Below are 17,721 nucleotides of genomic sequence, written 5' to 3' on the forward strand. Positions count from 1 at the left end.
CTGGGCCCAGCTCCTAGGTTAACATCCCAGTGCCCAAGTAGACATCGAACTCCCAGGTTGACATGTGACATCAACCTGGACATTGGGTGAGTAGGAAAATGTACCGTGGATGTAATTTTTGATGCGTAAGTGATATTTGGACATCACTTAGCTATTTTTTGCGTTCTGGTGAAGCTAATTACCAATTCTTAGAGATGTTACTATTTTGTGGAAACGGGAGACTCGAAACTCCCTGATTTTTGAATAAGTCACTTTCCCAAAAAAGTGAAAATATGAAGTTGTGAATTTGTCTCTTCTTACTTCATAGATCTCAGTCACTATAAAAAATAATATGAGCGGTTGAGACGAAATCAAAATCAAATAAACATAACCCAGCACAATAGGCCATATATCAATCTGGGCACTATGTGCTTCTTTGGAGCTTCTAGGATGCTGTTTTGACACTTCCAAGGTTCTTGAACTTGAGGGCGAGGTCTACTACCCTATTTTTGACCATTTTAGAAAGAATTCCTAGAGTAGAATTTTCATTTAAGTGATCAAAACCAGCACACTAAGTTGATTGTCAACTTGGGCGCTGGGCTCAGTTTTGATGCCCCTATTGTTGTCATTTTCTTCCAAGTTTACTTGTATCTTTGTTATTTCTAATGACGGAAAAAATTCCTACAACACTTTTTTGGAAACAAGATTAGAAACAGCCGAGGTTGAAAATATGTCAACCTGTGCGCTGGGCCTAGTGCCAGGTGTCAACCTGGGTGCTGGGTCAAGTTTTAAGCTTCTTGGAAGTTCCATTTGCTCCCCAGAAATACTTGAATCTTAATCTTTGATGAAAACAGAAAATATGCTCAGAAGACTTTTTGAAAAAACTCATCAAAATTGGCCAAAGTTTACAAAATGCCAACCTACGCACTAGGCCAGCACCAAGTGTCAACCTAGGTGTTGGTCCCTTGTTTTGGCCTCCAGGTTGATTTGTTTCTTCCTCTAAAACACTCGTTTCCCCATTTTTTATAAAGACAAAGAAGATGCTCGAGTAAGATTTTAAGTTTGATGATTGGGAGTGGCCCAAGTTGGCAAATTGTCAACCTGGGCACTGGGTGCCCATGCACTGGGTGCTCCGGGTGCTCAAAAATGAAAGTTCACCAAATCTAATTCTAATACCGCAAATATGTTTGTGGTATGTCTAGTTCATGTCCCAATTTAAATTTTGACCCATTTGCACTAAGACGGTCCCAAAAACTGAAACTCTAGTTGGGTTGTCAACTTGGGCACAGGGTTAAACCCTAGGCACCCGGGTTGATTTTTGAGGTGTTGTTTCGTGTGTTTTCAGCTCCCAGGCCCTTAACTTGGATGCTTCATGTCTTCATGGTACAAAATATTGAAAGATAGTGTGTTGGAAACAACTTGGAAAGATTCAATCACCCATCCCAGAGTTCCCAAAGTCAACCTAAACGCAGGGCTAGGGACCCCTCCTAGGTCGACTTGCTATGATCCGAAACTACTCAACTCCGAGATGTTTTCTTTCTTGCCACGTGTTAAACATTTATGTCCACATCATAAGGACTACTTTTGGCATAAATACACATTAGAGAGTAAATGGTCATGAACTTGCCAATTAGGTCTCGAGCCAACTAATGGTAATTAATAGCTTGTTAAAAAATAAATCTGTGCTTTGGAACAATAAATCTATACCAAGCAAACTTATGGTATCTAACTTTGTCCAAGCAAATGAGAGAACGATAAAAGCTTTTTGCCTTGCATCCACCCGAGCTCCTAGTAGCCATCATAGATTGTTTGCCAATACAATCTCTTAGTTTAGTGATAACTCGAGGAATTAGAGTTATTTTTCATATTTTTTAAACTAAAATTTGTTCAGTCCTTGAATTTTTAATTAATTTAGTATGTTTTTAATTATTTTTTAAATTTATTAGCTTTCTTTTATTTTTATAGTTTATAATGTATTTTTATAAGTATTTTGTTATAATATGTTATTTATCTTTAATTTTATTTTAGTTTATGTATTTTTAGGTGTGTTTGTGGAATAAAATGTGGGACTAAATTGAAAACAATATTAGAGAAATGAAGCCAAAAGTGCAATTTTCAAAAAATAAATCAGATCAGTTTTTTTTTTAGCTTACTCTCGATCAGCTCTTTGACCAATCTGAGCCGTCCGTGAGCTGATCCAAGGGTCTTGGACCACACGTGATGGACAACCGACCAAAAAGCAAGTGACACGCCAGATCTCCTGCCAGTCGTCAGTCACGTAGGCCCCGGTCTTAAAGCCTCCATCTGCCAGCTGGTCAACACACGGGTTCACATCATATAGCAGTCAAAAAAAGTTTGGCCCTAGTTTAAAAGAGTAAGATCCACATCATCTTTCCAAAGAAGCATTAGGCCACCACTAAGGCCTATGCGAGGTGATTCAATACCATTAGTATAGAGTAGGGTCTGTCGCATACCATTAATAGAGTTAGCTGATAGTTTAGTTTCCATGAGAAATAAAACATGGGGCGATTGTTGTTGAACAAGCAATCGTAAATGTTTGAACGAACTCGGGTTTCCTAGACCCCATGCATTCTAACTGAGAATTTTTATGATGAATGGCGGGGTTGCCTAACAACCACCACACTTGGGTCATTGAAAAAGCTAGAATCCTCAAAATCAAAAGTTAGAGTCTCAATATCTCCTCTCTTGACAAAGGAGAGGATGATGATCCTTGGATATTTTAACATATTTTCAGTATTTTTCTCATAAATAGTAAGTCATTGGGTCTCTTAATATTGGTATTTAGTGGCTGATTTTCCTTATCCACAAACACTATAGCGGCAGTGTAAGTAGAGTAAGGGTTCATGGGGTATAAGAATTAAAGTGAAAAAAAATGAATTGGAATAATTCAAAGAAAGGGAATTATAATAAAAACTTTTTTTTTACGGCGGGAACCAACTCTTATATACTTCAAAATTGTTGCCCAACCTATGGTTACTTAAATAAAATGACCTTAAAATATTAGTAATTAAAGTGGCGTGTGGTTGGAAGTAATGAAATGAAATGGAAAGGAAACAATCTTTATTTCATTCATTTGTTTAGTTCCATATTAAAGTATTAGAATGTCATTCCAATAGAATGACTTTTGCACTATTTTAGTAGAATGACTATTTTACTTTAAAATGAAAAAAAAGACCATTATAATATATAATGAGAAAAAACTTAATAATTTTTTTTTATATATTTTAAATTTTATTTTATTTCATTCCATTTCTACTCTTATTCTCATAGTTATATTTTTATTACTAACCGAACGTTACTTAGGTAACCGCAGGAAAGCGTTACAGACTTACAGTAGTATATTTATATAATTCTATATAATAGAACAAAGAGATTAAGTATGCATAACGCAAAAGATGGGGAAATATATAATATGATAGGTACGTGTATACAACTGGATGGGAAATATATTAAAAAATGCTTTTTGTTTTGTGAACAAGTGTTTGTCATTGTCATATCGGATATTATTTACATTGCACCATTTTATTTTATTTTAATAGGATTATTAATTGGGTGGTGTTTGTTGCAATTTGCAAAGCTATAAAATAGACAAGTTGTTTGCTGCAAATTTAAACTTGGAATACAGTTGATAAATAACTCAATTAGTTAACTAAAAGAAAAACTATGTATAAACTATTGTGACATTCATTCGATCTTTAATAATATTTATAAGTGGATTTAAATGATATTATATATAAATATATAGATATTTACGAACAGAATATTATATGGTAAAGTTGTAATAATCAATTTTGTGATATGAGAACGTATTAGGATAACAGGGCCATTTCAACTTTCTTACCTCCCATTTAACCAAATTCCACACCTAAAATTGAGCTACTACCTATTTTAGGCTTTTATGCTCTACAAGTGATGGCTTTTCCATAATAGTATCTAATATTTACTAAACGTATTAATTTGTAATTAGTTAGCTATATATTTTAAAAATTATATAAAATCTGATACTTAATTATATCAATAATGTTATTAACAGGTAGGAGAATGCTAGATACTCTGGTGCTTTTTAGCATTTCTCATAATTCTATATATGTTTTCAATAGGATTATATCAACTAAGACTATGCTATAGGGTATCAGGTGTCTAGTACCATTATGAGGTGGTGCTCTATAATTAACTATGGATTTTTTATAATTATTATTAAAGTAAAATAGGTAGTAATTAATATTAAATTACACATATAATAATATTATACATGCAGGATTAGGCCTGAGCTAAGGCGGGTTAAGCCAGCACCTAACACCCACCAAACTAGGGGTCCAAAAACTATTTTTCACTTAAAATTATACATATATATATTTGGGAAATTTACACCCACTACTGTTTTTTCCCAATTTATTACTTTTATACTGTTGTACGGCAAATACAACCTTTTTACTGTTTTTTTTTTTTTTGACAGTTTACTGCCTTTAAAACTTTAGCTTATTTATTTATTTTTTTTTATTTTAAGTGATAAAAAAATGATGTGACTGGGAATTGTCACATTTGTGGCAGCTTTTTTTTTTTTTTTCTTTTCTTTTAATTCAATTTAATCATCATATCAATACAATTACTCTCTTTCACACCACGTTTTTATACCTACTATCCCATTTAATTATTCATCTTCTTCTTCTTATGTTCTTCTTCTTCTTCTTCTTCTTTTTTTTTTTTTAAAAAAAAAAAACACATCCAGTTTTTGTCTTAGGGTCAAATTTTTTGTGGTTATTCTCTCTTCTTATGTGTTTACCAATCTCTCTTCTCCATTATTCTCTCTTACTATTCATCATCTTCTTCATTTTTTTCACTCTCTACTTCCTCAAGTTCTCTCTATTTCTCTCCATCAACATATAACTTTTTTATTTTTTTTTCATGTTCAGTTCTTCTTCTTCATCTTCTTTTCTTTTCTTCTTTTTTTTTTTTTTAATTTTTTGAAGTTCTTAGTTACGTTTTTTTTAAAATATAAGAGTTAGTGTGGTTTTTTTTGTTCTAATTTTCCAGATCTTTCTTGCAAATATAGTGCATTTAGTATTGAGGATGTGCACAACATAGTTAATTTTTGATCATTTTTTTCTTTTATTGTTTTATTTGTTTTAGTATTGTTTTAGTATTGTTTTAGTATTGTTTTACTGTTGTTTTTCATGATCAATATATTTGACGAGCTCACTCACAAGAGAGTTTTGAGGTGTGTGTTTCTTTTATATTTTTCTAAGTAGTTATATTTTGCTTCATTTGTTTTTGTGTTGTTTCAGTGTTGTTTTAGTAGTTTTTTTTTTATAATTTTCTAGGTATAGACTTGCAAATATAGTTGATTTTGCATCTGGTGTGGAGGTTGTGCAGCAGATTGTTTGTTTTTTTTTAATCATTTTTTTCTTTTGTTTTGTTTGATTGTTTTAGTGTTGTTTTACTGTTGTTTTGCTATGATTATTTATTGACGTCGATTTTACTGCTTTTGTTTATTCTTGTCGGAATTAATGGTTATTTTCCGGTGTCCTGGTGTTGTTGTGGTGGTTATGTCTGTGATTGTCAAAGATGGAGGCCTCATACTTTTGTTTTGTTGTTGACAGTATAAAAGAAAAAAAAATGGGAGGACAGTATAAATGTTAATTCTGCCGTGTGGCAGTAAAATTGAAAACAATTACCCCAAATGCAGTATTTTTGTAAAATGCCCTATATATTTTAGTAGTTTTTAAAAATACCTTATTTTTTTTAATAAAGGGCCCAATTTTTTTAAAAAAAAAAAATAAAAGGCCTTTACACACGTTAATTACAAAAGCGATATCCATCATAAGTGACCATTAACATTTTCATTAATTAATGGAGACATTTTCTTTTTTAATAATTACAAATGGAGAAATAATCTAGGTTCTACAAATATTACTAATACATAAAAGGACATTATTTAATAAATATATCATATATTTTGAAGCCAGACGTACGTTTAAAACATATGTATTACATCTTTATTTTTATTTTTTTGTGTAATATATTTTATATTGGTTAAAAATGTAAAAGCAAATAACAGTAAAAATAATAATAATAATAATTAATAGTTAATTTTGGATCTAACAACATAGTTTTTTATTTTATTTTTTTTATCTAAAGGATCTAACAACATAGTTGATGGATCATTGAATTGGCAATAAAAACAAATGGATGAAAATTGAATATGTGGTCATTTAATATAAGCACCAATCAAGAAAGAACAACACAGTATAGTAGGCAAATATGTATTATTTTATATATGAAACAGCTGACACTCTTTAAAGATAATTAATTAAATACTATTCTTACACATACGCGGTTACGTGAGCATCATTGGTTTTCACTTCATCATATGCATTTATTTTTGGTATATTTCACAACCTTTGCTAAGTCTATGCTATTTCTACACATATTTTGTTCCTCATCTGAAATGTTTTATTATTCTAAATTTATTATTATAGTTCACACCATTTTTTTTTTTTGGTTAATTAGGATTTTTATCCTTCGAATTTTGACATGTACCAAATTATGCTCCTTAAACTTTTAAAGTCATTTAAAATACTCCTGAACTATCGAGATTGTTAAATTTAAGAACTTTTGTCTGATTTTAGTAAAAAATAGTCTAACATGAATAAAAGTTCAATGGGTATGATCTAGTATATGTCAAAGTTCGAGGAGCATGATTTGGTAGATATCAAAGTCTGGAGAACATAGTTTAGTATATAAACAATTACTGAAATGGTAAAATTGAATGAAATTAAACTAAAGTTCTTAAATCTAACAATCTCAATAGTTCATGGGAAATTTTTAACCGTCAGAAAAATTCAAAGAACATGATTTGGTAGATATTAAAGTTTAGAGGATAAAAATCTGAATTAACTTTTTTTTTTTATTTCTTTTTCCTCTTTTAATTCCCAAAATAGAGAGAAAAGAAAAACACAATTTTTTTTGTCAGAGAAAAAAATACTCATTTTAAAACGTTATACGTTACCATATTTCAATCATTTTCTCTGCAGGAAAAATTTCAAAGAACAACACGTGAATATCAAAGATTGTTTTTTCTTCTATTTTTTTTTTTTTTAAAAAAAAAATTGATTTTTATATATAGCTAAAGAAGGTAGTTGTCATCTGATCACCAAATTCAGTTTGCCGTTACAAATTTCGTTTACGATGGCCTTCATAATTTATTATTAATAAAATTAGTTGAAAGCGAAGGTTAATTGTTTTTTTGCTGGAGAAGCGAAGGTTAATTGTTAAATGTCATTTTTCTAATGCCAAACTATTCTCACACGTAGTTTTGTTTCATGACCGGTACTTGCCGGTTAAAGTTAGATTATCTCCAAAAGTGATTTAAATGTGAAATATAATTTATTTTATAAAAAAATTATTCTTCTATTAAACTATGATGTAAATTTATCATATAATAAAAAATAATTTAAAATGTAAATTGTGATATAGTACAAAATTTACGTTAGAATAAATACTAAGTTTTTATATATTTATCATTATGATATTTTTAATATTTTATTATTTAAATTTAATTAGCAAGTTTCTTTACATTAATTGACTTTGATAATTATTATTATTTTATTATTAAATTATATATATATATTTTATTATTATTATTTTATATTTTTAATAAATCATTAGATGAACATTAAATAACGTTTAAATTTTGTAACAAGATTTATAATATTATGCATTGGAGCAGAATAATAAAAGTTGATGCAAAAATGTTGTAATGTTAGAGATTTTATTACAATGGAAGATATATACAACTCAATTGTAAAAATAATACATGGACAATAAAAGAGATTGATTAAATATATGTTACAATACATATATATACACTATGTATATTACATATATATGTACGGTAGAACCTCTATTTAAAAATATTCTATTCAAGAATAACCTCTAATTTGTTATAAAAAAATCAAGTCCCAATTTGGGCCAGTTATAAATAAGAATAACCTTTAAATTGTAATTAGTTATACATTTTCTAAGTCTCGTATTAACATGGTATACCTCTAATAATTACATCTTAATAAAATATATACATATATTTTGTAAATTTATTTATGTAAAATTAATAATTTTATTTCCAATTATAATACATGTATGAACATTATATTTACTCTAAAATAATTTTATTATGATATATTATTAATGATTATTTATTATTATTATTACATTGATATTTTTTAGTTTTTTAATTTTTTTTTCCTAATGTAACTCTATTTAGTTATAACCTCTCAATTAGAATATAATTTATTTGGTCTCAAGTGTATTCTTAGATAGAGGTTATACTGTATATGAAAGGTAGAATAGATGAATAGATTATACAATATTATATAACATATATATAATATGAAGAAGAAAAAGATCACTCACTCACAACCTTGAGTGTAGAATAATGGGGATCACCATGACTTGAACAAGGAATTACACCTTTGTCCAAAAGATTTCCCCTATCTCTAAGCACTAGAACTCTCTAGGAAATAACTTTGGGAATTATCAAGTCTTAGGGTTTTCTAAAAAAGTACTTTCTTGATAGAAAACTTGATCTCCAAAATAACCACCTTAGACCTCTTTATATAGTGTTTAGGATATCACCATTTGAAATTCAAACTCATAACCTCCAGAGATGTTATGGACTCAAATGTAACTCCTACATACACAATAACTCCTATAGCATTAAGAATTTCAAATTAAGATGTGTAACATCTTTTTACACTCTTAATGTTGGTGATAATGGTGGAGGTTACTCATAGTAACAAGTAACTCTCCAAATATTACAAAAAGATGACAACTAATATACATTGTCATATGTTACACTAGGGAACTAAGCCGCGCTTCGCGCGGGTTCAACCCTATTTTAACATTTTTTTTTAAATGATTAAGTGATATAATTTGAAATGTAATATTTTAATGTGTGTATATTATAAATAAAGAAACAGTTATAAAATTAGAAATATAATTTACTATTTTCAAATATTAGAAAGGTAGTGAAATTAACAAATTAAATAAAATCGCATGTCATTATAATAAATTAGAGAGAAATACTAAAAGATACAAGTTGTGCCTAGTACTCACCTTCGTATCAATCTCACTATTGTGCAATTAAGTATAAAGTTCCCAATAACTTAATATAATAATTTGTAGGGAGTATTGCTAACCAATCGCAAAGCAATGAATATAAAAATTTGCTAGACACCAGTGTCTTATAGCAATGCACTAAATTAAATTAAAAAATTAACTTGTTAAGTTTAATAAACGGAACGTGTAAACAAAAATTAAATGTCTTTTCAACAAATGTGAATGTAGGATATAAAATAGGTCACACAACATTATTTACTTTTGAAAACTGAAAATGAGATTATATAAAAATGTTGGTGATTGAATTTTTCAATATAAATATTAGATAAAAGAATTAATTTGTATAAGAATGTAAAATTTATACTTTAAATTGTAATGCTGAAAAAAAATGTAGAAATATTTTTAAGTTTTGAATTTTTTAAATTTTGAAAACATTTTCAATTACAAATATTTAAGATTAGACTTAAATGTTTAAATTTTGTATCTTCAACTATTATTATTGTGATATTTTTTAAGAGTAAAAACATTTTCAATTACAAATATTTAAGATCTCAGTAATAATAATAATTAAAATATCTTTAATGTTTTTTACACAAATTTTATTATTATTTCACAAATTATAATTATTTATGTTTTAACATCTTATTTCATTTTACTACTTTAGTTATATATATAATAGTTTATAAAAAATAATTCCGTAAATGTTAAAATTCAAGATCTCATTAATAATAGTTAAAATATTTTTTATTTTTTTCACTTGCATTTTTCTCATTATTATATATTTATGATCCATTTTTTAAAGAAAATAAAATAAATGAAAGAATCTTATTTTAATGGGACATTATTTTTCTTAAACAATTCAAAAAGAAAAAAAAAAAAACAGCAAATTCAACCTCAATTTCTTTTTAAAACAATATTATTTTAATGGGACATTATTTTTATATACATTTTCTACATCTTGCTAATTTATTAATAATAAGAGCTTGATTTAATATATTACGTTTGTAAAATCTAAGAGAAGGCCTTACCGTCCCTTCGGGGACATCCGATAAAATTGGAACGATACAGAGAAAATTAGGATGACCAATGCGCAAGGATGACACACACAAATCAAGAAAGAGAAGGCCTTACCAATTATATTTCAATTGTATAATAAATTGATTTAAATTTAATTTTTGCTTACTTCACAATTCAGATAAATTCAAAACAAACCACACAATTCTAAAATTTAAAACAAACCTCTTATAAGATTTTAAGATAGTATCATTGGGTTACCCGCTGTTTTCTTGTTAGAAACTTGGCTTTTGGACTTTTAATATTTTCATTATAATTAGTCATTCATATGCTCATCTTTAGTAGCTATAAATTAGAATCTTCAGTACATTTAATTAATTTGGTAAAAAAATCCATTCAATGGGATAAGATAAATAAAAAATCCTTAAGGAAGAAAGTATTTTTAGTTAATGAAATTAATTTGACCAGTATATATATAAAAAATATATATTTAAGGTGTCATATTATTCTAATAAATATCATATATTAATAAATCAATATAGTTTTAATTATTTAAATAAAATTAAAATAAAAAATTATGAGAAAATAATTTTTATATGAAAATATAATTAAATGGGTTTTTTATAATTATTTTAAACTTAATAAAGATTGAAAAATGCAAAAATATATTCTGCATTCACTTTTAAAAAAAAAAATTGTAATGGGTAAGATTAAGTTCACCAATCACCCACATAAAAAATAAATAAAATACTTTTTATATGAAAAAAATAATTAAAGGCCTTTTTTTTTATACCTAAGAAGTTTAATATCAGATAATGGTCCAAAATTAAACCGTCGTGAAATTTTTTTGCACCCAACTCAAGCCAAGCTTGCATAAGACGATAGTTTGACTTGATCAAAATAAACTTCATAAAAGAAACCTAATATGCTAACGAACTTAATAGTAAAGATACACGCATAAATCTATAAGGAGTGCTATATATTTTTTGTATCAATTTATATATATATATATATATATATATATTTGTATAAACACATAGATGACTAAGATCATTAGAAGATTTGATTTTAAAAATTAAAGATCATCAAGAAATCACTTTCTCACTAACCAAACAATCCAAAAATTTTAAGTTCAAAGCACCAAACCATAACAAAAGAAAAAATAATTAAGATTAATTAGAACACTGACCACACCAATTAAATATTTAAATTACCCAAAAATAATACAAGGCTCTCTTATTAAAAAAAAATCTTTTCTGGCATCACATCATCATCTTGAATAACCACACATCACATTTCTCTAGCAGCAAGCTTTTCATCTTCTCAAATTACAAACCTGTATAATTCAAAATCATACACCAAATTATAAATGAGACAAAATATTAGAAGCACTAACAAATAATAATATAAAAGAACATCACTCTCACACACTATCATTAAAAGAGAAACAATAGCATTCTCTATTTCTCTCATTGTTCCCAATGAAAAATGTTTGACCTCCTCGATCTTCCATTTTCAAAGAAAAAACTCACTCTTCATGTGCTAAAAATTAGAGAAAGTGATTATTAGGTCAATTGAAATACATTAAATCTTCCCTCCCTATTTATATATATATATATATATAACATCAAATCCTTTTTTTATATATATAAATTTATGACAAATACAAAATAAAAAAATTAAATTTTAAAAATAGTGATTGTAATAAATTTGTGAGTTCTAATTTATGTGTAACTTATATTCTTCCACAAATCTAACAAATATAAACTAAAAATCAAAATTTTAGAAAGACCTACATAATTTTTAAGAACACTACATAAAGGTTTAAATTCATTCACAAAGAAACCATCTTGTTCCACATATCTAACAAATCAAAATTAAGAAAAAAAAATCTGGTTAATGGTAACTAAAGAACAAAATTTAAAGGAGCTCCAAAAATAATAGTGAGAGGTGATTGCTTAATAGTAACCAAGAAGAATGACCATAAATAAAAAGTGAAAGTAAGAGATTGTGAAGAAAGATTTCAATAAAAATGATGTTACCTGTGATCTTTACTTTATGACTGTAGTGAAATGGATGGGAAGGAGAGATGAGCACCTTTGACAAAATATAAGAGAATAATATGTAGGTGAAGAGAGAAGATTAAAAGGCAAAGGATGGAGGAGATGAAAAGAATACAGTACAATATTAATAAAAATTTAAACCCATTAACACCCATTAGAACCAATCAATGGGTTTAAATAATATTAATTAAAATTTAAAAAATAATTGACTAATAAGAATTTAAATAAATTAGAAAGATTAGGAATAAAAAGAAAAATTAAGAGTAGAGAGATTAGAAAAAAATGACAATTAAGCTTGCCACATGTAATCCTTTGTGCATTCCTTTATATATATATATTGATACTATTAGTTTATTACACATATTTATTCTATATATTATATTATTATAAATAATATAACAATCTCCCACTAGAATAAATATTATATCTTTAGTAACAAACTTGTAACTTTTGTAACATATTTATTTAATCAATCAAAAATATTATATCAAAATATAACATTCCCCCACTTTGATTGACTAAATACACACTTTTAAAGAAGTCTTGCTTATGTGCATTAGGTAAAATGTCTTTCGACTTGAATTTTACCTTAGTATAATTACCACAAAGTTTGATGAAATTTTGGTTGTCGTAACATTAAACCACTATTCCTTTTAGTACAAACTGGTGATAGCACACACACCCTCGCTAATGCTCACTTGAGACCACATGTCTCGCTCTTGCACCGTTAATGGCCATGTGCAAAATTCCAATTCATAGAGTAATGACCGCTCTAGTAATTGGGATTAGTAAAGGCAATTAGCACTAATTTCTGACATTTTTATAATTATTTATGAATTTAATTATCTGTGGGCCCCATTATTAGAAATGGGCATTGGAGTTATAATTTCTCAATTCCGGAGATTTTATTAAACTCTAGGAGTGTTATTTGACTTATATGTGAAATATGTTATTTTTGTAATTTTTGCTCTGCGACAATAGAAAATGCGATGGATGGCTAGTTTGATCACATGGGTAAGTTTAGAACCTTATTTCTTAGTAGGAAATATTTTGCAGAAAATAAAATACCGGGATTGCGCGGGGTTATGGTTTTTGACCATTTTACCCCTAGCCTTAAAAATGCTTAAGTTGTAGGTTAAAGGGCATTTTGGTCTTTTTGTTAAATGGAGAGTTAGGTGGCTGCCTAGACATGTGACACCTAGCAATTAAAATATTCAGCAAGGTTAATTCATTTAACCTTAGTTTTATTTTAGAAAAAATATAAGGAAATTAAGGAAAAAATCAAAAGAAACCCTTGCTCCTTCTCCCTTTCTCTTCGAGCAGCACCAAACCAAGGAGAAACCATCTGATCTTTAGCTATTTTTCTGGAAATTCAGTAGAGATTCAAGGGTTCTTGAAGCCAAGGTAAGCCCTAGTAACACCCTCCTTTAGTTTTTGAATTTTATGGTTGATTGAGTTTGTGATTTTGTTAATTGGTGGCTGTTAGGTTTAGAAATGTTTAGGGTTTGAATTTTAAGGTTCATTTGAGTTGGTTTAAGCTTCTTTTAGCTAGTTTGGTTGTATGGAATTGGATTTATGCAGGTTTGGGTTTGAGAACCTAAACTTTGATCTTTAATGGCATGTTTTGATTCAGTGAATTTTCTGTGGTTTATTGGCTGGAATATGTTGTGTATACCCTAATTAGGTACTCTGGAAGGTTTGGTTACGTTTGGTGGAGTTTTGAGCAAGAAATGAGATTTTTTGGGTGAACTGGTGCAAACCGAGTAACCGGTTTTACACGTACTTGTAAAACTGGTTAGTCGGTTTTGGCAGGGTTCCTCGAGTCTCTCATTTCCTCAATTCTCGTCCAATTCGTGCCATAGTTGGGTGATTCCTTACTTCCTGGGTTAGAATAATCCATAGAGAGTATAACAGAACCTAGGGTTGTGGGTTCGGGTTTCCCAAGTTAGGGTTTTTGATCATGTGATTTACCCAGTTTCATTATGTGATTAGGGCATCCATCTACCACGAGACTTTCCGTTTAGGTCGGCCAGCACACTTGAATCTGGAAAGAAGGTAAGAACTGTATATAATGTGTGATATTAATATCTGAGTGTATGTATATGTTATGTGTATATGCATGCTTAAAATGTTAGTTGCACTACCAACACTTGTACAGTTATGGTACAGAGTGCATCGGTATAGTGAATATTGTTTATGAGTACAGTACAGTGATACCAACACAAGTACAGGAAAGTACTGAGGGTGTGTGGTATACCACTTAGGGGTACTCAGGGTACGAAACAAACCCTACCAACACTCGTACAGTAAGGTACGTAGTGTATGTGGTATAGTGGCTATACCCTAGTATGGAACGTTCTTACTCATCTGTTAAGCCTTGTAAATAGGTGTATGGGCGCCTGAATCCAAGTCGAAAATTATGCGATATGTTATATGCTTTTCTTACTGAGTCTGTCGACTCACAGTTCTGCTTCCATGTGTAGGTAAAGGAAAGGCGAAAGCTGAACAAGAGTGAGCTTGAGCTGGGATGAGGTTGTACATGTCAAAGCAGCGCAACCTGGAGTGTTCGGTCTCGGGACATCTGGGGATATTATTTTGTAGTCGTTGTGCGACCAGTTATGTATTTTGGTATATTGTGTATAAAAGCTTTTAAACGGGATCCCGATACTTGTAAATAGTTTTGTAAATTATAAAGTTTATTAATTAATATAAAAGTTTTAATTTGACATGTTTTTCAAGAAAATTCTTTGATTAGCAAAGACAACACTGTAATTGAAAAAGCACTGTAGCGTGCCTTAGCATTAGGGCGTTACACATAGACTCTCTAGAGAATACTCTCAATTCTCGTAAGAGGCGGCACCACCTCTAGTACATATTGGTGGAATTTTAGTGTCTCACCACTCTTTAGACACCTCTTAAGCTTAAGTGAGTTTTTTTAAGCTTAAACTCCATTAAAAAACCTTTTGGTTTTAACCCTCAATTTTCACCACATGTACTCATCCATAGATGGGACAATTGAGTACCATATTCACTCTATTGACTTGTTATTACCTATTAAACTTAAGACTAGATTTTTACTAGTGTCAAGATAGGTTACCATCAATGAGAGAAACACTAAGGGAGTTTAGGTCCCATCCCTCAAAAATTTATGCTTTAATCTTGTATGGAGATTAAGCGATTTCTTTTAACCTCTCACTATTGATTCCATGTGAATCATGCATGCCAAAAATATAGTGTTCACTTTGTGACCACTTTTCTCCTTAAGTACTTAAGCTTTAAAAATTCAATCATAAAAGATTAATTTCACACAACTCAAATTCTCAATAATTTTGATACCAAGCATATCAAAATTAAACACTAATTTAGACACCAAACATGTCTAAAGTACATTTTATATATTTTAATTTTAGACACCAAGTATGTCTAAACTTTCTCATATTGGAGTATACACCCCCACACTTACACATTTCATTATTAAGACCATATCTTGATTTTAAAATATAGAAGACTACTTTGTCTCTATAATTTCTCTTAAATTTAATTTATTTCTTGAAATTATTTTCACCAAAATATATCAAAATTTTACATATGCCAAATTTGATTTAGAATCTGATTAATTCAAAATCAAATAAATTAACCAATTATGTCTCATCACATTTTGATTAAATTTGTGGCTCATGTTACGAATTTTATATTTACTACGCAAGTATACGCAATCAAGTAGTATCTCACGCAAGTGAGGTCGAACCACAGGGAATTGGATTAAGTACTACTAAACTATACTTATGATTCTATTTGGTAAAATAATAAGTTTGCAATTTAAAAGTAAATAACTCAGAAAATTAAAGAGAAAATAAACGAAGATTAATCAAGATGAGAGATTAGGGAGGTGAATCCTGTTGTTAAGCTACCAATGTTAATACCTAATTGCTATCCTTATCTCAATGTGAATGACAGATGATAAATTAACCTAACTCTTTTCAGATCTTTTAGGTTCTAAATAATGTATTCTCTAATTAACTTCTTAATTAAATCAACACAAAATCAGCATTAAGCAATAATCTATTAGTCACTGAGGCTATGTAAATACCTTTGTTTCACATCAAAACCTAGACTATCCAAATTTTAGCATTCTCAATTCTCACTTTTCAGATTTCGAATTGAGATCGTTGAACATGTAAAAGGTGATCAAGCTTGCACATGGAATTAAACACAAATAAAGACAGTATTCACACATAAGATGAAGGAATAGCAATTATTTATTAACTAGACATAAACTTAAACAACATTCATCATCCTCCCTTATTGGGAAATTTAGTTCAACATAACTCTAAAAACATCCATGATTAATTCAGAAACAAAAACAAACATAAAGAAGAAATTAAGGGTAAAAGAAAGAAACTAGAAGGTGAGATCGCTCCAGGTCTTCAAGATAGCTTCCTCTCCACTTGCATCCACTATTTAGGTCTATTTCTGCTCTCTTCTGACCTTCAGTGTCGTATTCCTTATATAGGGATGAGTAGTGTGCCTCCAATTGAGAGAAAAATCAAAATTAGGTCAAAACTACGACGTCCGTACCAAGTCGCGACAAGCCCTTAAGCTGGTCGCGACTACAGGCAAACCTCGAAAATCAGAGGTTCTGCCAAATCTCGAAGTCACGACCAGAGTCGCGACCTGGCTCTCATGAGGTCGCGACTACTGACGCTTCTGGAGCTGAATTTTCCAATTTTTTTCAAGTTTATCCCAGTTTTTCGCCATTTGACTGAATTTGAACTTTAACACTCCGGGAACCTGAAATAATGAAAATCAAGCGTAAAACTGCTCCAAAAGACACCAATAGACGAGATAATGCTAACTTTAAAGACCCAAAACATAGGCTAATTATAACCTAACAAAATCCCCCAAACTAGATTCTTACTCACCCCCGAGTAAGATAAAAAAAAACTAACTACGCTATCAGATAATTACTATGCTGCTGACTCATGCTCTGTTTTCTTCCTTGCATAAACTATAATTTTGATCCTACTAACTCTAACAATTAACTCGGATGCTCAATTAATAACACTATATACAACTGCAACATTTTATTCAGATGTGAAACATTGTTATAAAAGTTTTACTCTTTCCAACAGTTCCACAATTCGATAACTCATAAGCTTGCATGCTTACCTTTCTCCACTAATGTTGACAGTGTTCTTCGGAATCATTAGGTCTTTTAAAGGCTTAAGTATAATGGCTCAGATATTTAGGGATAGGTAAAAGATAATTTTTGGCTCAAAATATCATAAGCACCCAAATAGAACCCACAAGCTTCTTACTTTTCTTTTTCTAGAATCCCATAATGTTCCCCAGATTTACCAAGATTGATAGAAGATCACTCTATTATTTTTCCAACATCACTGAATCTCTTTTTTTTTCAAACATATTTTTACTTTTTATTGTTCTTTTTTTTCTTTTTTTTTTCTCAGTGACATTGAATTACAATTTTTCCTCTTCTCAATCTTACAAGTTTTTCTCCCTCTCACTA

At 29.4% G+C, this 17,721-nt stretch overlaps 1 pseudogene; it reads left to right on the top strand.

Moving 5' to 3' along the window:
• The first annotated feature begins 10,146 nt into the window (after positions 1 to 10,146).
• On the top strand, positions 10,147 to 10,257 carry LOC133038630 (U6 spliceosomal RNA; annotated as a pseudogene).
• The last annotated feature ends 7,464 nt before the right edge of the window (positions 10,258 to 17,721 follow it).

Source organism: Cannabis sativa, chromosome 5 (assembly GCF_029168945.1).
Source record: "Cannabis sativa cultivar Pink pepper isolate KNU-18-1 chromosome 5, ASM2916894v1, whole genome shotgun sequence".
NCBI lineage: Eukaryota > Viridiplantae > Streptophyta > Magnoliopsida > Rosales > Cannabaceae > Cannabis > Cannabis sativa.